Genomic DNA, 22228 nt, shown 5'->3' with positions numbered 1-22228 from the left:
AATGTAGCATATTGTTTCCATTCACTTTTTTAGTATGGCATCTAGTTTGAATGTTGTTGTCTTTTATAAAAATTTCCAGGTCGAGATATATGACCATCTCTTTACTGTAGGTAGTAGTGAATTCAAGATTTAATGTGTTCTTATTAATGTAGGCAATGAACTCTTGTAATTCTTCCTCCTTTCCCATCCAGATAAAAAAGAGGTCATCTATATACCTATACCATCGAATTAAATGTTTTCGGTATATATTGTTTTTCCAAATTTTCTCGTCTTCCCAGTACTTTTGACCCAATCCAGCTTGATTTATTCAAAAAATGGAATAACATCTTAGATGAGTGCTCAAACCAATTAATTCATCTGATCATTGAGGATAGAAAAAAATCCCTAGAAAAAATTAATGAAAGCATTGAAAAAATAGAGAAGAAATTTGAACCTCTACAAAATATGCACGATTACATAAACTTGATTAGTATGACGAATAAAAAAATTGAAAAAATGTAAAATAACATCATAGCCCAAAAACAAAGAAAGTTCATAAGGGATAAAGAAGAAAACACAGAATTTATCAGATTGGCAAACGAAAGAAGAAAACATAATAAAAATCAAAATAATTGGACAAAATTTCAGAAAAGAGAACATACAATATCCCTACAGAAAAACCAACATATTCAGAAATCGACATACAAAAGTCCGTTAATTAAAGATCAACCCATACAATTAGGAACAGAAAGGATCTATAAACCATACAATCACAACAATTTTAGTATGCAACATCAGTCAACAAATGAATTAAGAAATAACCCAAGACAATACAACCAGAATAATAATTTTCAGAAAAAACCTTATAGAAGAGAGAATCCTTACACACTTATTAGACAGTCTTTCACACAAGGAACAAAAGAAGCCGAATGAGAACAGACATCCAATTTCAGGACTCTTATAAACAACATCCAAGAAAAAAATGAAGGAAATGGCCATATAGATTCAACACCTCAAAGACAGCAAAAGAGGATCTTCTTGGAAGATGAAAATTCTGATGATGAGAGTGATTTTTTAGACTTCATCAATGGAACAGAGAAACCTCCAGATATGCCGGTGACAGCATACAAAAAAAGAAGGAACAATACACCTCCAGAAGGAAAAGAGGTACACGGGGTGGAAGCCGGAACAAGAAGTCAAACATACACAATACAATAGAGGAAAAAGAAACAATTTTTAATTTAAGTAAGAAGATTCTCACTCCAGATCAAACAAGTGTCCTTAGAAAAGGTTTGAAGTTCGCACCTCATTCAACCATTAATAAATTTGACCTATATATCGACACACAGAAGTTCATTCGCAAGTTATGCATAAAAAAGTATTTCATAAAAGATCCGGTTACAAGACAGTCAACTCTTCAAAGTAGAGAATATCAACATACCTCCTTCAAACCCTCATCTACATTCTATCCCTCCCACATTAAAGGAGCGCATATTAAAACCTTTCAAAAATTGGTGGAAAAAGAAATTAGCAAATTGCCGGAGAGAAATAAATTGTCATACAATTTCACTATTAAAGAAAAAAAAGCCTTAAAAGAATTAAAAAAGGACAAAACAATTGTAATTAAACCTGCGGATAAGGGTGGAGGAGTAGTCATTCTTGATAGAGAGAAATATGAACAAGAAACAGAGAACCTCCTTTCAGACAGAGAAACATATAAGAAACTAATAAGTGATCCAACAGCAAAATTTCAAAAACAGTTGATGGAAAATCTAGAAGAAGGCCTCGAATTTGGAATTATCAATAAAAAGGAATTTGATTTCTTGAATATAAAAGCCCCAAAGATCCCAACCCTGTACCATTTACCGAAGATCCATAAGGATGAAGTGAATCCACCGGGACGACCAATAGTGTCTGGGATAGGCTCAATGACCTCAAATCTTTCTAAATACATTGACTTTTTCTTGCCGCCAATTGTAGAAAAACAAAAAAGTTATCTTCAAGATACCATGCATTTATTACAATTATCGAATAAATAGAATGGAAAGAAGACTATTTCCTTTGTACTAGTGACGTTAAGTCACTTTATACATGGATAGGACACCAAGAGGGCTGCGAAGCCTCAAGACACTATTTATCAACACAAACAGATATCAATAACAGTCAAATTAACTTTATAATGGAGAATATTAATTTTATTTTACAGAAGAATTATTTTTGGTATAATGGCGATTTTTATTTACAAACAAGAGGAACGGCCATGGGGACAACTTTCGCCCCCAGTTACGCAAATTTGTTTGTAGCGTACTGGGAAGACGAGAAAATTTGGGAAAACAATATATACCGAAAACATTTAATTCGATGGTATAGGTATATAGATGACCTCTTTTTTATCTGGATGGGAAAGGAGGAAGAATTACAAGAGTTCATTGCCTACATTAATAAGAACACATTAAATCTTGAATTCACTACTACCTACAGTAAAGAGATGGTCATATATCTCGACCTGGAAATTTTTATAAAAGACAACAACATTCAAACTAGATGCCATACTAAAAAAGTGAATGGAAACAATATGCTACATTATAGCAGTAATCATCATCGCAATTGGATCCACAATATTCCTGGGGGCCAATTACGTAGGATTAGACGAAACTGTACTGAAGAAAACACCTTTTTAGAACAAAGTGAAATATTGAAAGAAAAATTTATACAGAAGGGATATAAAGAAACTTTCTTACAAAAAGAAATAATGAAAGTATCTAAACTGAATCGGAATGAATTGATTCAATATAAACCAAAATCAAATGATGTCGGAACAAATAAATTCACTACTAGTTTTATTACCCAATTTAGTACAGATCACAAAAAAGTTGAACAGATTTTAGAAAAATACTGGCACATTCTTCTATTAGATAAAGATCTCAATACACAAATTCCTCCTAAACCTAAAATAATCTACAGACGAGCAAAAAATCTTAAACAGGAACTAACCAATAGTTATATTACAGTGGCAGAACAAGAACAAAGAACTACCAAAACACCAGGTTTTCATTTTTGTTTACAATGCAAGGGGTACAAAAACCAAAAAGCAGATACAAGACCAAGTACCAAATTCATTTCAAACCAAGACAAGAAAGAGTACAGAATCAAAAATCAATTGACGTGTAACACAGAAGGTATGATTTATCTTTTAGAATGCCCATGTGGGTATCAATATGTAGGGCAAACTAAAAGACAACTAAAAATTAGAGTTTCCGAACATATATATAATATAAAAAAAGGATTAAAAACTCATAGTGTGTTTCAACATTTTCTGGAGAAACATAATCAAGATCCATCTGGCCTGAAATTTGTTGGCATACAAAAAATTGCCCCCCATTGGAGAGGAGGCAATATAGTAGACATACTAAAAAGAAATGAAACCAAATGGATTTATTCATTAAAAACTTTACAGCCATTGGGACTTAATGTAGATATTGAGCTTAATGTATTTTTATTGAAATATCCCCCCTTCTTCACTTTTATCTTTTAGCTATATGTTGTATGTTCGTCTTCAATGTTGTCCTATTTTTTTATTATATTATTTTTTATTTATTATTTTTAGTGAAACCACATGTTTTAACGTTGGCCCATGAGCTTACCGCTCTTTTCGGCCATTTTTATGATGACCACTTCCGGTTTTTTTATTGGTTAATAAAGTTTTCCCTATAAAAGGAAGTAACCAGAGAGAAGGAAACTATCCTTGAAAAAGTACCTAGGCAGGTACGAAACGCGTTGGGCCCCTGAGATAGTGTGGAGGAAGAACAGTGGAGCATTACTGGACTACAACTTGACGATCTTCCTGACTTGTTGACGTCATCCTGTGCCGCTGCTCACAACCACCGCTACCCCACTTACACTTCGTGCAGCTTCCTGTGCAGTGCAGGCAATTCAACACGCTGCCAGCACTAGAAGCCACAGATTAAGGTAGGGACAGCTAGGTCGCATTGGATTTAACATACCACTGCACGCTTGCTTGGACCTGCCATCAATTTTTCCTAAAAGAGCTTAAACATATGGTTTCAGTGTTTTATGTTTGTTCATTTGTTTGTTTGTTTGTCCATATAATTTTTTTTTTTATTGTTTCATTTTTTTTGTTTTCCCTGATCTAGTTTTAACAAGCGCTCATTTTCCCTTTCCATACTTGATGTTTTTTAATTGAGCAGCTGTATAGACATACCTAGCGCAGTTCATTTATTTTTATTCTTGATTATTTATTACTATAATGAACCGCAGCTGAAAAAACCTTCCCACGCATTATTCTAAATACATTACTCATAAGTATAGGAAAGATAATTTAGCAGAGATCTTTTCAGTAAAAACACCATCACAAAATGAACCAATTGAAGAAGAAAAATTCTGTAATCAGTTTTTAAAACTGGAGAAAAATTATATTCAGGAAGCAAAACAATGGTGGGAAATCACAACATTAACAAAATATTTAGAAGAAAAACTCATTCCAAGAGGTTTGCGGCTCCAGAAAAATCCCACTTTTGACCCAATCCAGCTTGATTTTTTCAAAAAATGGAATAACATCTTAGATGAGTGCTCAAACCAATTAATTCATCTGATCATTGAGGATAGAAAAAAATCCCTAGAAAAAATTAATGAAAGCATTGAAAAAATAGAGAAGAAATTTGAACCTCTACAAAATATGGACGATTACATAAACTTGATTAGTATGACGAATGAAAAAATTTAAAAAATTGAAAATAACATCATAGCCCAAAAATAAAGAAAGTTCATAAGGGATAAAGAAGAAAACACAGAATTTATCAGATTGGCAAACGAAAGAAGAAAACATAATAAAAATCAAAATAATTGGACAAAATTTCAGAAAAGAGAACATACAATATCCCTACAGAAAAACCAACATATTCAGAAATCGACATACAAAAGTCCGTTAATTAAAGATCAACCTATACAATTAGGACCAGAAAGGATCTATAAACCATACAATCATAACAATTTTAGTATGCAACATCAGTCGACAAATGAATTAAGAAATAACCCAAGACAATACAACCAGAAAAATAATTTTCAGAAAAAACCTTATAGAAGAGAGAATCCTTACACACTTATTAGACAGTCTTTCACACAAGGAACAAAAGAAGCCGAACGAGAACAGACATCCAATTTCAGGACTCTTATAAACAACATCCAAGAAAAAAATGAAGGAAATGGCCATATAGATTCAACACCTCAAAGACAGCAAAAGAGGATCTTCTTGGAAGATGAAAATTCTGAAGATGAGAGTGATTTTTTAGACTTCATCAAAGGAACAGAGAAACCTCCAGATATGCCGGTGACAGCATACAAAAAAAGAAGGAACAATACACCTCCAGAAGGAAAAGAGGTACACGGGGTGGAAGCCGGAACAAGAAGTCAAACATACACAATACAATAGAGGAAAAAGAAACAATTTTTAATCTAAGTAAGAAGATTCTCACTCCAGATCAAACAAGTGTCCTTAGAAAAGGTTTGAAGTTCGCACCTCATTCAACCATTAATAAATTTGACCTATATATCGACACACAGAAGTTCATTCGCAAGTTATGCATAAAAAAGTATTTCATAAAAGATCCAGTTACAAGACAGTCAACTCTTCAAAGTAGAGAATATCAACATACCTCCTTCAAACCCTCATCTACATTCTATCCCTCCCACATTAAAGGAGCGCATATTGAAACCTTTCAAAAATTGGTGGAAAAAGAAATTAGCAAATTGCCGGAGAGAAATAAATTGTCATACAATTTCACTATTAAAGAAAAAAAAGCCTTAAAAGAATTAAAAAAGGACAAAACAATTGTAATTAAACCTGCGGATAAGGGTGGAGGAGTAGTCATTCTTGATAGAGAGAAATATGAACAAGAAACAGAGAACCTCCTTTCAGACAGAGAAACATATAAGAAACTAATAAGTGATCCAACAGCAAAATTTCAAAAACAGTTGATGGAAAATCTAGAAGAAGGCCTCGAATTTGGAATTATCAATAAAAAGGAATTTGATTTCTTGAATATAAAAGCCCCAAAGATCCCAACCCTGTACCATTTACCGAAGATCTATAAGGATGAAGTGAATCCACCGGGACGACCAATAGTGTCTGGGATAGGCTCAATGACCTCAAATCTTTCTAAATACATTGACTTTTTCTTGCCGCCAATTGTAGAAAAACAAAAAAGTTATCTTCAAGATACCATGCATTTATTACAATTATCGAAGAAATAGAATGGAAAGAAGACTATTTCCTTTGTACTAGTGACGTTAAGTCACTTTATACATGGATAGGACACCAAGAGGGCTGCGAAGCCTCAAGACACTATTTATCAACACAAACAGATATCAATAACAGTCAAATTAACTTTATAATGGAGAATATTAATTTTATTTTACAGAAGAATTATTTTTGGTATAATGGCGATTTTTATTTACAAACAAGAGGAACGGCCATGGGGACATCTTTTGCCCCCAGTTACGCAAATTTGTTTGTAGCGTACTGGGAAGACGAGAAAATTTGGGAAAACGATATATACCGAAAACATTTAATTCGATGGTATAGGTATATAGATGACCTCTTTTTTATCTGGATGGGAAAGGAGGAAGAATTACAAGAGTTCATTGCCTACATTAATAAGAACACATTAAATCTTGAATTCACTACTACCTACAGTAAAGAGATGGTCATATATCTCGACCTGGAAATTTTTATAAAAGACAACAACATTCAAACTAGATGCCATACTAAAAAAGTGAATGGAAACAATATGCTACATTATAGCAGTAATCATCACCGCAATTGGATCCACAATATTCCTGGGGGCCAATTACGTAGGATTAGATGAAACTGTACTGAAGAAAACACCTTTTTAGAACAAAGTGAAATATTGAAAGAAAAATTTATACAGAAGGGATATAAAGAAACTTTCTTACAAAAAGAAATAATGAAAGTATCTAAACTGAATCGGAATGAATTGATTCAATATAAACCAAAATCAAATGATGTCGGAACAAATAAATTAAATACTAGTTTCATTACCCAATTTAGTACAGATCACAAAAAAGTTGAACAGATTTTAGAAAAATACTGGCACATTCTTCTATTAGATAAAGATCTCAATACACAAATTCCTCCTAAACCTAAAATAATCTACAGACGAGCAAAAAATCTTAAACAGGAACTAACCAATAGTTATATTACAGTGGCAGAACAAGAACAAAGAACTACCAAAACACCAGGTTTTCATTTTTGTTTACAATGCAAGGGGTGCAAAAACCAAAAAGCAGATACAAGACCAATTACCAAATTCATTTCAAACCAAGACAAGAAAGAGTACAGAATCAAAAATCAATTGACGTGTAACACAGAAGGTATGATTTATCTTTTAGAATGCCCATGTGGGTATCAATATGTAGGGCAAACTAAAAGACAACTAAAAATTCGAGATTCCGAACATATATATAATATAAAAAAAGGATTAAAAACTCATAGTGTGTCTCAACATTTTCTGGAGAAACATAATCAAGATCCATCTGGCCTGAAATTTGTTGGCATACAAAAAATTGCCCCCCATTGGAGAGGAGGCAATATAGTAGACATACTAAAAAGAAATGAAACCAAATGGATTTATTCATTAAAAACTTTACAGCCATTGGGACTTAATGTAGATATTGAGCTTAATGTATTTTTATAAAAATATCCCCCCTTCTTCACTTTTATCTTTTAGCTATATGTTGTATGTTCGTCTTCAATGTTGTCCTATTTTTTTATTATATTATTTTTTATTTATTATTTTTTGTGAAACCACATGTTTTAACATTGGCCCATGAGCTTACCGCTCTTTTCGGCCATTTTTATGATGACCACTTCCGGTTTTTTTATTGATTAATAAAGTTTTCCCTATAAAAGGAAGTAACCAGAGAGAAGGAAACTATCCTTGAAAAAGTACCTAGGCAGGTACGAAACGCGTTGGACCCCTGAGATAGTGTGGAGGAAGAACAGTGGAGCATTACTGGACTACAACTTGACGATCTTCCTGACTTGTTGACGTCATCCTGTGCCGCTGCTCACAACCACCGCTACCCCACTTACACTTCGTGCAGCTTCCTGTGCAGTGCAGGCAATTCAACACGCTGCCAGCACTAGAAGCCACAGATTAAGGTAGGGACAGCTAGGACGCATTGGATTTAACATACCACTGCACGCTTGCTTGGACCTGCCATCAATTTTTCCTAAAAGAGCTTAAACATATGGTTTCAGTGTTTTATGCTTGTTTATTTGTTTGTTTGTTTGTCCATATAATTTTTTTTTTTTATTGTTTCATTTTTTTTGTTTTCCCTGATCTAGTTTTAACAAGCGCTCATTTTCCCTTTCCATACTTGATGTTTTTTAATTGAGCAGCTGTATAGACATACCTAGCGCAGTTCATTTATTTTTATTCTTGTATAAAATTACCTGCAGCACCTGGTATTCCCAGGTGGTCTCCCATCCAAGTACTAACCAGGCCCAACACTGCATAGTTTCCAAGATCAGACAAGATTGGGCATGTCCAGTGTGGTTTGGCTGTAGGTGCTCAAAAATATTAAATTTAGACCTCTATTACTTTTTAACTCATGTAAAATCATTGATAAGTTGAAAAAATTAAATGTAAAATAATATAGAAAAGAATGTTATAGCAGTATAAAATAACCTACAGCACCTGATATTCCCAGGTGGTCTCCAATACAAGTTCTAACCAGGCCCAACACTGCATAGCTTCCAAGATAAGAGGAGATTGGGCATATCCTGTGTGGTCTGGCTGTAGGTGCTCAATTACATTAACTTTAGACCTCTATTACTTCTTAACTCAAGTAAATTCATTGATAAATTGAAAAAATTTAATGTAAAATGTAATAGAAAAGAATGTTATGGCAGTATAAAATTACCTACAGCATCTGGAAATCCCAGGTGGTCTCCCTTCCAAGTACTAACCAGGACCAACACTGCATAGCTTCCAAGATCAGATGAGACTGGGCAAGTCCAGTGTGGTTTGGCTGTAGGTGCTCAATTACATTAACTTTAGACCTCTATTACTTCTTAACTCAAGTAAATTCATTGATAAATTGAAAAAATTTAATGTAAAATGTAATAGAAAAGAATGTTATGGCTGTATAAAATTACCCACAGCACCTGGTATTCTCAGGTGGTCTCCCATCTAAGTAATACCCAGACCCAAAACTGCATAGCTTCCAAGATCAGATGGGATTGGGAATGTACAGTTTGGTTTGGCTGTAGGTGCTCAAAAACATTTAACTTTAGACCTCTTTTACTTCTTAACTCAAGTAAATTCATTGATAAATTGAAAAAATTTAATGTAAAATGTAATAGAAAAGAATGTTATGGCTGTATAACATTACCCACAGCACCTGGTATTCTCAGGTGGTCTCCCATCCAAGTAATACCCAGACCCAAAACTGCATAGCTTCCAAGATCAGATGAGATTGGGCATGTCCAGTGTGGTTTGGCTGTAGGTGCTCAAAAACATTATCTTTAGACTGCTATTACTTCTTAACTCAAATAAATTCATTGATAAGTTGAAAAAATGAAATGCAAAATGTAATAGAAAAGAATGTTATGGCATTATAAAATTACCTCCAGCACCTGGTATTCCCAGCTGGTCTCCCATCCAAGTACTAACCAGGCCCAACACTGCATAGCGTCCAAGACCAGACGAGATTGGGCATGTCCAGTGTGGTTTGGCTGTAGGTGCTCAAAAACATTAACTTTAGACCTCTATTACTTCTTAACTAGAGTAAATTCATTGATAAGTTGAAAAAATGAAATGTAAAATGTAATAGAAAAGAATGTTATGGCAGTATAAAATTACCTACAGCACCTGGTATTCCCAGGTGGTCTCCCATCCAAGAACTAACCAAGCCCACCACTGCATAGCTTCCAAGATCAGACGGGATTGGGCATGTACAGTGTGGTTTGGCTGTAAGTGCTCAAAAACATTAACTTTAGACTTCTATTACTTCTTAACTAGAGTAAATTCATTGATAAGTTGAAAAAATTAAATGTAAAATGTAATAGAAAAGAATGTTATGGCAGTATAAAATTACCTACAGCACCTGGAAATCCCAGGTGGTCTCCCATCCAAGTACTAACCAGGACCAACACTGCATAGTTTCAAAGATCAGAAGAGATTGGGTGTGTCCAGTGTGGTTTGGCTGTAGGTGCTCAAAAACATTAACTTTAGACCTCTATTACTTCTTAACTAGAGTAAATTCATTGATAAGTTGAAAAAATTAAATTTAAAATGTAATAGAAAAGAATGTTATGGCTGTACAAAATTACCTACAGCACCTGGTATTCCCAGGTGGTCTCCCATACAAGTACTAACCAAGCCCAACACTGCATAGCTTCCAAGATTAGACGAGATTGGGCATGTCCAGTGTGGTTTGGCTGTAGGCACTCAAAAACATTAACTTTAGACCTCTATTACTTCTTAACTCAAGTAAATTCATTGATAAATTGGAAAAATGAAATGTAAAATATAATAGAAAAGAATGTTATGGCAGTATAAAATTACCTACAGCACCTGGTATTCCCTGGTGGTCTCCCATCCAAGTACTAACAAGGCCCACCACTGCATAGCTTCCAAGATCAGAAGAAATTGGGTGTGTCCAGTGTGGTTTGGCTGTAGGTGCTCAAAAACATTAACTTTAGACCTCTATTACTTCTTAACTAGAGTAAATTCAATGATAAGTTGAAAAAATTAAATGTAAAATGTAATAGAAAAGAATGTTATGGCAGTATAAAATTACCTACAGCATCTGAAAATCCCAGGTGGTCTCCCATCCAAGTACTAACCAGGACCAACACTGCATAGCTTCCAAGATCAGATGAGACTGGGCAAGTCCAGTGTGGTTTGGCTGTAGGTGCTCAATTATATTAACTATAGACCTCTATTACTTCTTAACTCAAGTAAATTCATTGATAAGTTGAAAAATTTACATGCAAAATGTAATAGAAAAGAATGTTATGGCAGTATAAAATTACCTACAGCACCTGGTATTCCCAGGTGGTCTCTCATCCAAGTACTAACCAGGCCCAACACTGCATAGCTTCCAAGATCAGATGGGATTGGGAATGTACAGTTTGGTTTGGCTGTAGGTGCTCAAAAACATTAACTTTAGACCTCTTTTACTTCTTAACTCAAGTAAATTCATTGATAAATTGAAAAAATTTAATGTAAAATGTAATAGAAAAGAATGTTATGGCTGTATAAAATTACCCACAGCACCTGGTATTCTCTGGTGGTCTCCCATCCAAGTAATACCCAGACCCAAAACTGCATAGCTTCCAAGATCAGATGAGATTGGGCATGTCCAGTGTGGTTTGGCTGTAGGTGCTCAAAAACATTATCTTTAGACCGCTATTACTTCTTAACTCAAATAAATTCATTGATAAGTTGAAAAAATGAAATGCAAAATGTAATAGAAAAGAATGTTATGGCATTATAAAATTATCCCCAGCACCTGATATTCCCAGCTGGTTTCCCATCCAAGTACTAACCAGGCCCAACACTGCATAGCGTCCAAGACCAGACGAGATTGGGCATGTCCAGTGTGGTTTGGCTGTAGGTGCTCAAAAACATTAACTTTAGACCTCTATTACTTCTTAACTAGAGTAAATTCATTGATAAGTTGAAAAAATTAAATGTAAAATGTAAAAGAAAAGAATGTTATGGCAGTATAACATTACCTACTGCACCTGGTATTCCCAGGTGGTCTCCCATCCAAGTACTAACCAGGTCCAACACTGCATAGCGTCCAAGACCAGATGAGATTGGGCATGTCCAGTGTGGTTTGGCTGTAGGTGATCAAAAACATTAACTTTAGACCTCTATTACTTCTTAACTCAAGTAAAATCATTGATAAGTTGAAAAAATGAAATGTAAAATGTAATAGAAAAGAATGTTATGGCAGTATAAAATTACCTACAGCACCTGGAAATCCCAGGCGGTCTCCCATCCAAGTACTAACCAGGAACAACACTGCATAGCTTCCAAGATCAGATGAGATTGGGCAAGTCCAGTGAGCTTTGGCTGTAGGTGTTCAAATGCATTAACTTTAGACCTCTATTACTTCTTAACTCAAGAAAATTCATTGATAAGTTGAAAAAATGAAATGTAAAATGTAATAGAAAAGAATGTTATTGCAGTATAAAATTACCTACAGCACCTGGTATTCCCAGGTGGTCTCCCATCCAAGAACTAACCAGGCCCACCACTGCATAGCTTCCAAGATTAGACGAGATTGGGCATGTCCAGTGTGGTTTGGCTGTAGGTGCTCAAAAACATTAACTTTAGACCTCTATTACTTCTTAACTCAAGTAAATTCGTTGATAAATTGGAAAAATGAAATGTAAAATATAATAGAAAAGAATGTTATGGCAGTATAAAATTACCTACAGCACCTGGTATTGGTCTCCCATCCAAGTACTAACCAGGCCCACCACTGCATAGCTTCCAAGATCAGAAGAAATTGGGTGTGTCCAGTGTGGTTTGGCTGTAGGTGCTCAAAAACATTAACTTTAGACCTCTATTACTTCTTAACTAGAGTAAATTCAATGATAAGTTGAAAAAATTAAATGTAAAATGTAATAGAAAAGAATGTTATGGCAGTATAAAATTACCTACAGCATCTGGAAATCCCAGGTGGTCTCCCATTAAAGTACTAACCAGGACTAACACTGCATAGCTTCCAAGATCAGATGAGACTGGGCAAGTCCAGTGTGGTTTGGCTGTAGGTGCTCAATTACATTAACTTTAGACCTCTATTACTTCTTAACTCAAGTAAATTCATTGATAAGTTGAAAAATTTACATGCAAAATGTAATAGAAAAGAATGTTATGGCAGTATAAAATTACCTACAGCACCTGGTATTCCCAGGTGGTCTCTCATCCAAGTACTAACCAGGCCCAACACTGCATAGCTTCCAAGATCAGATGGGATTGGGAATGTACAGTTTGGTTTGGCTGTAGGTGCTCAAAAACATTAACTTTAGACCTCTTTTACTTCTTAACTCAACTAAATTCATTGATAAATTGAAAAAATTTAATGTAAAATGTTATAGAAAAGAATGTTATGGCTGTATAAAATTACCCACAGCACCTGGTATTCTCAGGTGGTCTCCCATCCAAGTAATACCCAGACCCAAAACTGCATAGCTTCCAAGATCAGATGAGATTGGTCATGTCCAGTGTGGTTTGGCTGTAGGTGATCAAAAACATTATCTTTAGACCGCTATTACTTCTTAACTCAAATAAATTCATTGATAAGTTGAAAAAATGAAATGCAAAATGTAATAGAAAAGAATGTTATGGCAGTATAAAATTACCTACTGTACCTGGAATTCTCAGCTGGTCTCCCATCCAAGTACTAACCAAGCCCAACAGTGCATAGCTTCCAAGATAAGACGAGATTGGGTGTGTTCAGTGTGGTTTGGCTGTAGGTGCTCAAAAACATTAACTTTAGACATCTATTACTTCTTAACTAGAGTAAATTCATTGATTAGTTGAAAAAATTAAATGTAAAATGTAATAGAAAAGAATGTTATGGCAGTATAAAATTACCTACTGTACCTGGAATTCTGAGGTGGTCTCCTATCCAATTACTAACCAGGCCCACCACTGCATAGCATCCAAGATCAGATGAGATTGGGCAAGTCCAGTGGGGTTTGGCTGTAGGTGCTCAATTACATTAACTTTAGATCTCTATTACTTCTTAACTCAAGTAAATTCATTGATAAGTTGAAAAAATGAAATGTAAAATGTAATAGAAAAGAATGACATGGCAGTATAAAATTACCTACAGCACCTGGTATTCCCAGGTGGTCTCCCATCCAAGTACTAACCAGGCCCAACACTGCATAGCGTCCAAGACCAGACAAGATTGGGCATGTCCAGTGTGGTTTGGCTGTAGGTGCTCAAAAACATTAACTTTAGACCTCTATTACTTCTTAACTAGAGTAAATTCATTGATAAGTTGAAAAAATTAAATGTAAAATGTAAAAGAAAAGAATGTTATGGCAGTATAACATTACCTACAGCACCTGGTATTCCCAGGTGGTCTCCCATCCAAGTACTAACCAGGCCCAACACTGCATAGCGTCCAAGACTAGATGAGATTGGGCATGTCCAGTGTGGTTTGGCTGTAGGTGATCAAAAACATTAACCTTAGTGCTCTATTACTTCTTAACTCAAGTAAAATCATTGATAAGTTGAAAAAATGAAATGTAAAATGTAATAGAAAAGAATGTTATGGCAGTATAAAATTACCTACAGCATCTGGAATTCCCAGGTGGTCTCCCATCCAAGTACTAACCAGGACCAACACTGCATAGCTTCCAAGATCAGACGAGATTGGGCAAGTCCAGTGAGCTTTGGCTGTAGGTGTTCAAATGCATTAACTTTAGACCTCTATTACTTCTTAACTCAAGAAAATTCATTGATAAGTTGAAAAAATGAAATGTAAAATGTAACAGAAAAGAATGTTATGGCAGTATAAAATTACCTACAGCACCTGGTATTCCCAGGTGGTCTCCCATCCAAGAACTAACCAAGCCCACCACTGCATAGCTTCCAAAATCAGACGGGATTGGGCATGTACAGTGTGGTTTGCCTGTAGGTGCTCAAAAACATTAACTTTAGACCTCTATTACTTCTTAACTACAGTAAATTCATTGATAAGTTGAAAAAATTAAATGTAAAATGTAATAGAAAAGAATGTTATGGCTGTACAAAATTACCTACAGCACCTGGTATTCCCAGGTGGTCTCCCATACAAGTACTAACCAAGCCCAACACTGCATAGCTTCCAAGATTAGACGAGATTGGGCATGTCCAGTGTGGTTTGGCTGTAGGCACTCAAAAACATTAACTTTAGACCTCTATTACTTCTTAACTCAAGTAAATTCATTGATAAATTGGAAAAATGAAATGTAAAATATAATAGAAAAGAATGTTATGGCAGTATAAAATTACCTACAGCACCTGGTATTCCCTGGTGGTCTCCCATCCAAGTACTAACAAGGCCCACCACTGCATAGCTTCCAAGATCAGAAGAAATTGGGTGTGTCCGGTGTGGTTTGGCTGTAGGTGCTCAAAAACATTAACTTTAGACCTCTATTACTTCTTAACTAGAGTAAATTCAATGATAAGTTGAAAAAATTAAATGTAAAATGTAATAGAAAAGAATGTTATGGCAGTATAAAATTACCTACAGCATCTGAAAATCCCAGGTGGTCTCCCATCCAAGTACTAACCAGGACCAACACTGCATAGCTTCCAAGATCAGATGAGACTGGGCAAGTCCAGTGTGGTTTGGCTGTAGGTGCTCAATTACATTAACTATAGACCTCTATTACTTCTTAACTCAAGTAAATTCATTGATAAGTTGAAAAATTTACATGCAAAATGTAATAGAAAAGAATGTTATGGCAGTATAAAATTACCTACAGCACCTGGTATTCCCAGGTGGTCTCTCATCCAAGTACTAACCAGGCCCAACACTGCATAGCTTCCAAGATCAGATGGGATTGGGAATGTACAGTTTGGTTTGGCTGTAGGTGCTCAAAAACATTAACTTTAGACCTCTTTTACTTCTTAACTCAAGTAAATTCATTGATAAATTGAAAAAATTTAATGTAAAATGTAATAGAAAAGAATGTTATGGCTGTATAAAATTACCCACAGCACCTGGTATTCTATGGTGGTCTCCCATCCAAGTAATACCCAGACCCAAAACTGCATAGCTTCCAAGATCAGATGAGATTGGGCATGTCCAGTGTGGTTTGGCTGTAGGTGCTCAAAAACATTATCTTTAGACCGCTATTACTTCTTAACTCAAATAAATTCATTGATAAGTTGAAAAAATGAAATGCAAAATGTAATAGAAAAGAATGTTATGGCATTATAAAATTATCCCCAGCACCTGATATTCCCAGCTGGTTTCCCATCCAAGTACTAACCAGGCCCAACACTGCATAGCGTCCAAGACCAGACGAGATTGGGCATGTCCAGTGTGGTTTGGCTGTAGGTGCTCAAAAACATTAACTTTAGACCTCTATTACTTCTTAACTAGAGTAAACTCATTGATAAGTTGAAAAAATTAAATGTAAAATGTAAAAGAAAAGAATGTTATGGCAGTATAACATTACCTACAGCACCTGGTATTCCCAGGTGGTCTCCCATCCAAGTACTAACCAGGCCCAACACTGCATAGCGTCCAAGACCAGATGAGATTGGGCATGTCCAGTGTGGTTTGGCTGTAGGTGATCAAAAACATTAACTTTAGACCTCTATTACTTCTTAACTCAAGTAAAATCATTGATAAGTTGAAAAAATGAAATGTAAAATGTAATAGAAAAGAATGTTATGGCAGTATAAAATTACCTACAGCACCTGGAAATCCCAGGCGGTCTCCCATCCAAGTACTAACCAGGAACAACACTGCATAGCTTCCAAGATCAGATGAGATTGGGCAAGTCCAGTGAGCTTTGGCTGTAGGTGTTCAAATGCATTAACTTTAGACCTCTATTACTTCTTAACTCAAGAAAATTCATTGATAAGTTGAAAAAATGAAATGTAAAATGTAATAGAAAAGAATGTTATGGCAGTATAAAATTACCTACAGCACCTGGTATTCCCAGGTGGTCTCCCATCCAAGAACTAACCAGGCCCACCACTGCATAGCTTCCAAGATTAGACGAGATTGGGCATGTCCAGTGTGGTTTGGCTGTAGGTGCTCAAAAACATTAACTTTAGACCTCTATTACTTCTTAACTCAAGTAAATTCGTTGATAAATTGGAAAAATGAAATGTAAAATATAATAGAAAAGAATGTTATGGCAGTATAAAATTACCTACAGCACCTGGTATTGGTCTCCCATCCAAGTACTAACCAGGCCCACCACTGCATAGCTTCCAAGATCAGAAGAAATTGGGTGTGTCCAGTGTGGTTTGGCTGTAGGTGCTCAAAAACATTAACTTTAGACCTCTATTACTTCTTAACTAGAGTAAATTCAATGATAAGTTGAAAAAATTAAATGTAAAATGTAATAGAAAAGAATGTTATGGCAGTATAAAATTACCTACAGCATCTGGAAATCCCAGGTGGTCTCCCATTAAAGTACTAACCAGGACTAACACTGCATAGCTTCCAAGATCAGATGAGACTGGGCAAGTCCAGTGTGGTTTGGCTGTAGGTGCTCAATTACATTAACTTTAGACCTCTATTACTTCTTAACTCAAGTAAATTCATTGATAAGTTGAAAAATTTACATGCAAAATGTAATAGAAAAGAATGTTATGGCAGTATAAAATTACCTACAGCACCTGGTATTCCCAGGTGGTCTCTCATCCAAGTACTAACCAGGCCCAACACTGCATAGCTTCCAAGATCAGATGGGATTGGGAATGTACAGTTTGGTTTGGCTGTAGGTGCTCAAAAACATTAACTTTAGACCTCTTTTACTTCTTAACTCAACTAAATTCATTGATAAATTGAAAAAATTTAATGTAAAATGTTATAGAAAAGAATGTTATGGCTGTATAAAATTACCCACAGCACCTGGTATTCTCAGGTGGTCTCCCATCCAAGTAATACCCAGACCCAAAACTGCATAGCTTCCAAGATCAGATGAGATTGGTCATGTCCAGTGTGGTTTGGCTGTAGGTGATCAAAAACATTATCTTTAGACCGCTATTACTTCTTAACTCAAATAAATTCATTGATAAGTTGAAAAAATGAAATGCAAAATGTAATAGAAAAGAATGTTATGGCAGTATAAAATTACCTACTGTACCTGGAATTCTCAGCTGGTCTCCCATCCAAGTACTAACCAAGCCCAACAGTGCATAGCTTCCAAGATAAGACGAGATTGGGTGTGTTCAGTGTGGTTTGGCTGTAGGTGCTCAAAAACATTAACTTTAGACATCTATTACTTCTTAACTAGAGTAAATTCATTGATTAGTTGAAAAAATTAAATGTAAAATGTAATAGAAAAGAATGTTATGGCAGTATAAAATTACCTACTGTACCTGGAATTCTGAGGTGGTCTCCTATCCAATTACTAACCAGGCCCACCACTGCATAGCATCCAAGATCAGATGAGATTGGGCAAGTCCAGTGGGGTTTGGCTGTAGGTGCTCAATTACATTAACTTTAGATCTCTATTACTTCTTAACTCAAGTAAATTCATTGATAAGTTGAAAAAATGAAATGTAAAATGTAATAGAAAAGAATGACATGGCAGTATAAAATTACCTACAGCACCTGGTATTCCCAGGTGGTCTCCCATCCAAGTACTAACCAGGCCCAACACTGCATAGCGTCCAAGACCAGACAAGATTGGGCATGTCCAGTGTGGTTTGGCTGTAGGTGCTCAAAAACATTAACTTTAGACCTCTATTACTTCTTAACTAGAGTAAATTCATTGATAAGTTGAAAAAATTAAATGTAAAATGTAAAAGAAAAGAATGTTATGGCAGTATAACATTACCTACAGCACCTGGTATTCCCAGGTGGTCTCCCATCCAAGTACTAACCAGGCCCAACACTGCATAGCGTCCAAGACTAGATGAGATTGGGCATGTCCAGTGTGGTTTGGCTGTAGGTGATCAAAAACATTAACCTTAGTGCTCTATTACTTCTTAACTCAAGTAAAATCATTGACAAGTTGAAAAAATGAAATGTAAAATGTAATAGAAAAGAATGTTATGGCAGTATAAAATTACCTACAGCATCTGGAATTCCCAGGTGGTCTCCCATCCAAGTACTAACCAGGACCAACACTGCATAGCTTCCAAGATCAGACGAGATTGGGCAAGTCCAGTGAGCTTTGGCTGTAGGTGTTCAAATGCATTAACTTTAGACCTCTATTACTTCTTAACTCAAGAAAATTCATTGATAAGTTGAAAAAATGAAATGTAAAATGTAACAGAAAAGAATGTTATGGCAGTATAAAATTACCTACAGCACCTGGTATTCCCAGGTGGTCTCCCATCCAAGAACTAACCAAGCCCACCACTGCATAGCTTCCAAAATCAGACGGGATTGGGCATGTACAGTGTGGTTTGCCTGTAGGTGCTCAAAAACATTAACTTTAGACCTCTATTACTTCTTAACTACAGTAAATTCATTGATAAGTTGAAAAAATTAAATGTAAAATGTAATAGAAAAGAATGTTATGGCTGTACAAAATTACCTACAGCACCTGGTATTCCCAGGTGGTCTCCCATACAAGTACTAACCAAGCCCAACACTGCATAGCTTCCAAGATTAGACGAGATTGGGCATGTCCAGTGTGGTTTGGCTGTAGGCACTCAAAAACATTAACTTTAGACCTCTATTACTTCTTAACTCAAGTAAATTCATTGATAAATTGGAAAAATGAAATGTAAAATATAATAGAAAAGAATGTTATGGCAGTATAAAATTACCTACAGCACCTGGTATTCCCTGGTGGTCTCCCATCCAAGTACTAACAAGGCCCACCACTGCATAGCTTCCAAGATCAGAAGAAATTGGGTGTGTCCAGTGTGGTTTGGCTGTAGGTGCTCAAAAACATTAACTTTAGACCTCTATTACTTCTTAACTAGAGTAAATTCAATGATAAGTTGAAAAAATTAAATGTAAAATGTAATAGAAAAGAATGTTATGGCAGTATAAAATTACCTACAGCATCTGAAAATCCCAGGTGGTCTCCCATCCAAGTACTAACCAGGACCAACACTGCATAGCTTCCAAGATCAGATGAGACTGGGCAAGTCCAGTGTGGTTTGGCTGTAGGTGCTCAATTACATTAACTATAGACCTCTATTACTTCTTAACTCAAGTAAATTCATTGATAAGTTGAAAAATTTACATGCAAAATGTAATAGAAAAGAATGTTATGGCAGTATAAAATTACCTACAGCACCTGGTATTCCCAGGTGGTCTCTCATCCAAGTACTAACCAGGCCCAACACTGCATAGCTTCCAAGATCAGATGGGATTGGGAATGTACAGTTTGGTTTGGCTGTAGGTGCTCAAAAACATTAACTTTAGACCTCTTTTACTTCTTAACTCAAGTAAATTCATTGATAAATTGAAAAAATTTAATGTAAAATGTAATAGAAAAGAATGTTATGGCTGTATAAAATTACCCACAGCACCTGGTATTCTATGGTGGTCTCCCATCCAAGTAATACCCAGACCCAAAACTGCATAGCTTCCAAGATCAGATGAGATTGGGCATGTCCAGTGTGGTTTGGCTGTAGGTGCTCAAAAACATTATCTTTAGACCGCTATTACTTCTTAACTCAAATAAATTCATTGATAAGTTGAAAAAATGAAATGCAAAATGTAATAGAAAAGAATGTTATGGCATTATAAAATTATCCCCAGCACCTGATATTCCCAGCTGGTTTCCCATCCAAGTACTAACCAGGCCCAACACTGCATAGCGTCCAAGACCAGACGAGATTGGGCATGTCCAGTGTGGTTTGGCTGTAGGTGCTCAAAAACATTAACTTTAGACCTCTATTACTTCTTAACTAGAGTAAACTCATTGATAAGTTGAAAAAATTAAATGTAAAATGTAAAAGAAAAGAATGTTATGGCAGTATAACATTACCTACAGCACCTGGTATTCCGAGGTGGTCTCCCATCCAAGTACTAACCAGGCCCAACACTGCATAGCGTCCAAGACCAGATGAGATTGGGCATGTCCAGTGTGGTTTGGCTGTAGGTGATCAAAAACATTAACTTTAGACCTCTATTACTTCTTAACTCAAGTAAAATCATTGATAAGTTGAAAAAATGAAATGTAAAATGTAATAGAAAAGAATGTTATGGCAGTATAAAATTACCTACAGCACCTGGAAATCCCAGGCGGTCTCCCATCCAAGTACTAACCAGGAACAACACTGCATAGCTTCCAAGATCAGATGAGATTGGGCAAGTCCAGTGAGCTTTGGCTGTAGGTGTTCAAATGCATTAACTTTAGACCTCTATTACTTCTTAACTCAAGAAAATTCATTGATAAGTTGAAAAAATGAAATGTAAAATGTAATAGAAAAGAATGTTATGGCAGTATAAAATTACCTACAGCACCTGGTATTCCCAGGTGGTCTCCCATCCAAGAACTAACCAGGCCCACCACTGCATAGCTTCCAAGATTAGACGAGATTGGGCATGTCCAGTGTGGTTTGGCTGTAGGTGCTCAAAAACATTAACTTTAGACCTCTATTACTTCTTAACTCAAGTAAATTCGTTGATAAATTGGAAAAATGAAATGTAAAATATAATAGAAAAGAATGTTATGGCAGTATAAAATTACCTACAGCACCTGGTATTGGTCTCCCATCCAAGTACTAACCAGGCCCACCACTGCATAGCTTCCAAGATCAGAAGAAATTGGGTGTGTCCAGTGTGGTTTGGCTGTAGGTGCTCAAAAACATTAACTTTAGACCTCTATTACTTCTTAACTAGAGTAAATTCAATGATAAGTTGAAAAAATTAAATGTAAAATGTAATAGAAAAGAATGTTATGGCAGTATAAAATTACCTACAGCATCTGGAAATCCCAGGTGGTCTCCCATTAAAGTACTAACCAGGACTAACACTGCATAGCTTCCAAGATCAGATGAGACTGGGCAAGTCCAGTGTGGTTTGGCTGTAGGTGCTCAATTACATTAACTTTAGACCTCTATTACTTCTTAACTCAAGTAAATTCATTGATAAGTTGAAAAATTTACATGCAAAATGTAATAGAAAAGAATGTTATGGCAGTATAAAATTACCTACAGCACCTGGTATTCCCAGGTGGTCTCTCATCCAAGTACTAACCAGGCCCAACACTGCATAGCTTCCAAGATCAGATGGGATTGGGAATGTACAGTTTGGTTTGGCTGTAGGTGCTCAAAAACATTAACTTTAGACCTCTTTTACTTCTTAACTCAACTAAATTCATTGATAAATTGAAAAAATTTAATGTAAAATGTTATAGAAAAGAATGTTATGGCTGTATAAAATTACCCACAGCACCTGGTATTCTCAGGTGGTCTCCCATCCAAGTAATACCCAGACCCAAAACTGCATAGCTTCCAAGATCAGATGAGATTGGTCATGTCCAGTGTGGTTTGGCTGTAGGTGATCAAAAACATTATCTTTAGACCGCTAT

The 22228-nt window shown here is 35.7% G+C and overlaps 53 pseudogenes; all 53 read right to left on the bottom strand.

Annotated features, from left to right (window-relative positions):
* Positions 1-8470: 8470 nt before the first annotated feature.
* Positions 8471-8589, bottom strand: LOC148462323 (5S ribosomal RNA; annotated as a pseudogene).
* A 351-nt stretch (positions 8590-8940) lies between these two features.
* LOC148462322 (5S ribosomal RNA) lies at positions 8941-9059 on the bottom strand (annotated as a pseudogene).
* Positions 9060-9175: 116 nt separating this feature from the next.
* Positions 9176-9294, bottom strand: LOC148462321 (5S ribosomal RNA; annotated as a pseudogene).
* A 117-nt stretch (positions 9295-9411) lies between these two features.
* On the bottom strand, positions 9412-9530 carry LOC148462320 (5S ribosomal RNA; annotated as a pseudogene).
* A 116-nt stretch (positions 9531-9646) lies between these two features.
* Positions 9647-9765, bottom strand: LOC148462319 (5S ribosomal RNA; annotated as a pseudogene).
* Positions 9766-9881: 116 nt separating this feature from the next.
* LOC148462318 (5S ribosomal RNA) lies at positions 9882-10000 on the bottom strand (annotated as a pseudogene).
* Positions 10001-10116: 116 nt separating this feature from the next.
* LOC148462317 (5S ribosomal RNA) lies at positions 10117-10235 on the bottom strand (annotated as a pseudogene).
* A 116-nt stretch (positions 10236-10351) lies between these two features.
* On the bottom strand, positions 10352-10470 carry LOC148462316 (5S ribosomal RNA; annotated as a pseudogene).
* A 116-nt stretch (positions 10471-10586) lies between these two features.
* LOC148462315 (5S ribosomal RNA) lies at positions 10587-10705 on the bottom strand (annotated as a pseudogene).
* Positions 10706-10821: 116 nt separating this feature from the next.
* LOC148462314 (5S ribosomal RNA) lies at positions 10822-10940 on the bottom strand (annotated as a pseudogene).
* A 116-nt stretch (positions 10941-11056) lies between these two features.
* On the bottom strand, positions 11057-11175 carry LOC148462313 (5S ribosomal RNA; annotated as a pseudogene).
* A 116-nt stretch (positions 11176-11291) lies between these two features.
* LOC148462312 (5S ribosomal RNA) lies at positions 11292-11410 on the bottom strand (annotated as a pseudogene).
* A 116-nt stretch (positions 11411-11526) lies between these two features.
* LOC148462311 (5S ribosomal RNA) lies at positions 11527-11645 on the bottom strand (annotated as a pseudogene).
* Positions 11646-11761: 116 nt separating this feature from the next.
* LOC148462310 (5S ribosomal RNA) lies at positions 11762-11880 on the bottom strand (annotated as a pseudogene).
* Positions 11881-11996: 116 nt separating this feature from the next.
* On the bottom strand, positions 11997-12115 carry LOC148462309 (5S ribosomal RNA; annotated as a pseudogene).
* Positions 12116-12231: 116 nt separating this feature from the next.
* On the bottom strand, positions 12232-12350 carry LOC148462308 (5S ribosomal RNA; annotated as a pseudogene).
* A 344-nt stretch (positions 12351-12694) lies between these two features.
* Positions 12695-12813, bottom strand: LOC148462307 (5S ribosomal RNA; annotated as a pseudogene).
* A 116-nt stretch (positions 12814-12929) lies between these two features.
* LOC148462306 (5S ribosomal RNA) lies at positions 12930-13048 on the bottom strand (annotated as a pseudogene).
* A 116-nt stretch (positions 13049-13164) lies between these two features.
* Positions 13165-13283, bottom strand: LOC148462305 (5S ribosomal RNA; annotated as a pseudogene).
* A 116-nt stretch (positions 13284-13399) lies between these two features.
* On the bottom strand, positions 13400-13518 carry LOC148462304 (5S ribosomal RNA; annotated as a pseudogene).
* Positions 13519-13869: 351 nt separating this feature from the next.
* On the bottom strand, positions 13870-13988 carry LOC148462303 (5S ribosomal RNA; annotated as a pseudogene).
* A 116-nt stretch (positions 13989-14104) lies between these two features.
* On the bottom strand, positions 14105-14223 carry LOC148462302 (5S ribosomal RNA; annotated as a pseudogene).
* Positions 14224-14339: 116 nt separating this feature from the next.
* On the bottom strand, positions 14340-14458 carry LOC148462301 (5S ribosomal RNA; annotated as a pseudogene).
* Positions 14459-14574: 116 nt separating this feature from the next.
* On the bottom strand, positions 14575-14693 carry LOC148462300 (5S ribosomal RNA; annotated as a pseudogene).
* A 116-nt stretch (positions 14694-14809) lies between these two features.
* On the bottom strand, positions 14810-14928 carry LOC148462299 (5S ribosomal RNA; annotated as a pseudogene).
* Positions 14929-15044: 116 nt separating this feature from the next.
* On the bottom strand, positions 15045-15163 carry LOC148462298 (5S ribosomal RNA; annotated as a pseudogene).
* A 116-nt stretch (positions 15164-15279) lies between these two features.
* Positions 15280-15398, bottom strand: LOC148462297 (5S ribosomal RNA; annotated as a pseudogene).
* Positions 15399-15514: 116 nt separating this feature from the next.
* On the bottom strand, positions 15515-15633 carry LOC148462296 (5S ribosomal RNA; annotated as a pseudogene).
* Positions 15634-15749: 116 nt separating this feature from the next.
* On the bottom strand, positions 15750-15868 carry LOC148462295 (5S ribosomal RNA; annotated as a pseudogene).
* A 116-nt stretch (positions 15869-15984) lies between these two features.
* LOC148462294 (5S ribosomal RNA) lies at positions 15985-16103 on the bottom strand (annotated as a pseudogene).
* Positions 16104-16219: 116 nt separating this feature from the next.
* Positions 16220-16338, bottom strand: LOC148462293 (5S ribosomal RNA; annotated as a pseudogene).
* Positions 16339-16454: 116 nt separating this feature from the next.
* On the bottom strand, positions 16455-16573 carry LOC148462292 (5S ribosomal RNA; annotated as a pseudogene).
* Positions 16574-16689: 116 nt separating this feature from the next.
* LOC148462291 (5S ribosomal RNA) lies at positions 16690-16808 on the bottom strand (annotated as a pseudogene).
* Positions 16809-17152: 344 nt separating this feature from the next.
* On the bottom strand, positions 17153-17271 carry LOC148462290 (5S ribosomal RNA; annotated as a pseudogene).
* A 116-nt stretch (positions 17272-17387) lies between these two features.
* LOC148462289 (5S ribosomal RNA) lies at positions 17388-17506 on the bottom strand (annotated as a pseudogene).
* A 116-nt stretch (positions 17507-17622) lies between these two features.
* Positions 17623-17741, bottom strand: LOC148462288 (5S ribosomal RNA; annotated as a pseudogene).
* Positions 17742-17857: 116 nt separating this feature from the next.
* LOC148462287 (5S ribosomal RNA) lies at positions 17858-17976 on the bottom strand (annotated as a pseudogene).
* A 351-nt stretch (positions 17977-18327) lies between these two features.
* On the bottom strand, positions 18328-18446 carry LOC148462286 (5S ribosomal RNA; annotated as a pseudogene).
* Positions 18447-18562: 116 nt separating this feature from the next.
* On the bottom strand, positions 18563-18681 carry LOC148462285 (5S ribosomal RNA; annotated as a pseudogene).
* A 116-nt stretch (positions 18682-18797) lies between these two features.
* Positions 18798-18916, bottom strand: LOC148462284 (5S ribosomal RNA; annotated as a pseudogene).
* Positions 18917-19032: 116 nt separating this feature from the next.
* Positions 19033-19151, bottom strand: LOC148462283 (5S ribosomal RNA; annotated as a pseudogene).
* A 116-nt stretch (positions 19152-19267) lies between these two features.
* Positions 19268-19386, bottom strand: LOC148462282 (5S ribosomal RNA; annotated as a pseudogene).
* Positions 19387-19502: 116 nt separating this feature from the next.
* Positions 19503-19621, bottom strand: LOC148462281 (5S ribosomal RNA; annotated as a pseudogene).
* Positions 19622-19737: 116 nt separating this feature from the next.
* Positions 19738-19856, bottom strand: LOC148462280 (5S ribosomal RNA; annotated as a pseudogene).
* A 116-nt stretch (positions 19857-19972) lies between these two features.
* On the bottom strand, positions 19973-20091 carry LOC148462279 (5S ribosomal RNA; annotated as a pseudogene).
* A 116-nt stretch (positions 20092-20207) lies between these two features.
* On the bottom strand, positions 20208-20326 carry LOC148462278 (5S ribosomal RNA; annotated as a pseudogene).
* Positions 20327-20442: 116 nt separating this feature from the next.
* LOC148462277 (5S ribosomal RNA) lies at positions 20443-20561 on the bottom strand (annotated as a pseudogene).
* A 116-nt stretch (positions 20562-20677) lies between these two features.
* On the bottom strand, positions 20678-20796 carry LOC148462276 (5S ribosomal RNA; annotated as a pseudogene).
* Positions 20797-20912: 116 nt separating this feature from the next.
* Positions 20913-21031, bottom strand: LOC148462275 (5S ribosomal RNA; annotated as a pseudogene).
* Positions 21032-21147: 116 nt separating this feature from the next.
* LOC148462274 (5S ribosomal RNA) lies at positions 21148-21266 on the bottom strand (annotated as a pseudogene).
* A 344-nt stretch (positions 21267-21610) lies between these two features.
* On the bottom strand, positions 21611-21729 carry LOC148462273 (5S ribosomal RNA; annotated as a pseudogene).
* A 116-nt stretch (positions 21730-21845) lies between these two features.
* Positions 21846-21964, bottom strand: LOC148462272 (5S ribosomal RNA; annotated as a pseudogene).
* A 116-nt stretch (positions 21965-22080) lies between these two features.
* On the bottom strand, positions 22081-22199 carry LOC148462271 (5S ribosomal RNA; annotated as a pseudogene).
* Positions 22200-22228: the final 29 nt, after the last annotated feature.

This window comes from Taudactylus pleione, unplaced genomic scaffold (genome assembly GCF_031769625.1).
Source record: "Taudactylus pleione unplaced genomic scaffold, aTauple2 ptg000967l, whole genome shotgun sequence".
Classification (NCBI taxonomy): Eukaryota; Metazoa; Chordata; class Amphibia; order Anura; family Myobatrachidae; genus Taudactylus; species Taudactylus pleione.
The sequence above is the reverse complement of the archived record's forward strand: the minus strand, read 5'-3'. Positions and strand labels throughout refer to the sequence as shown.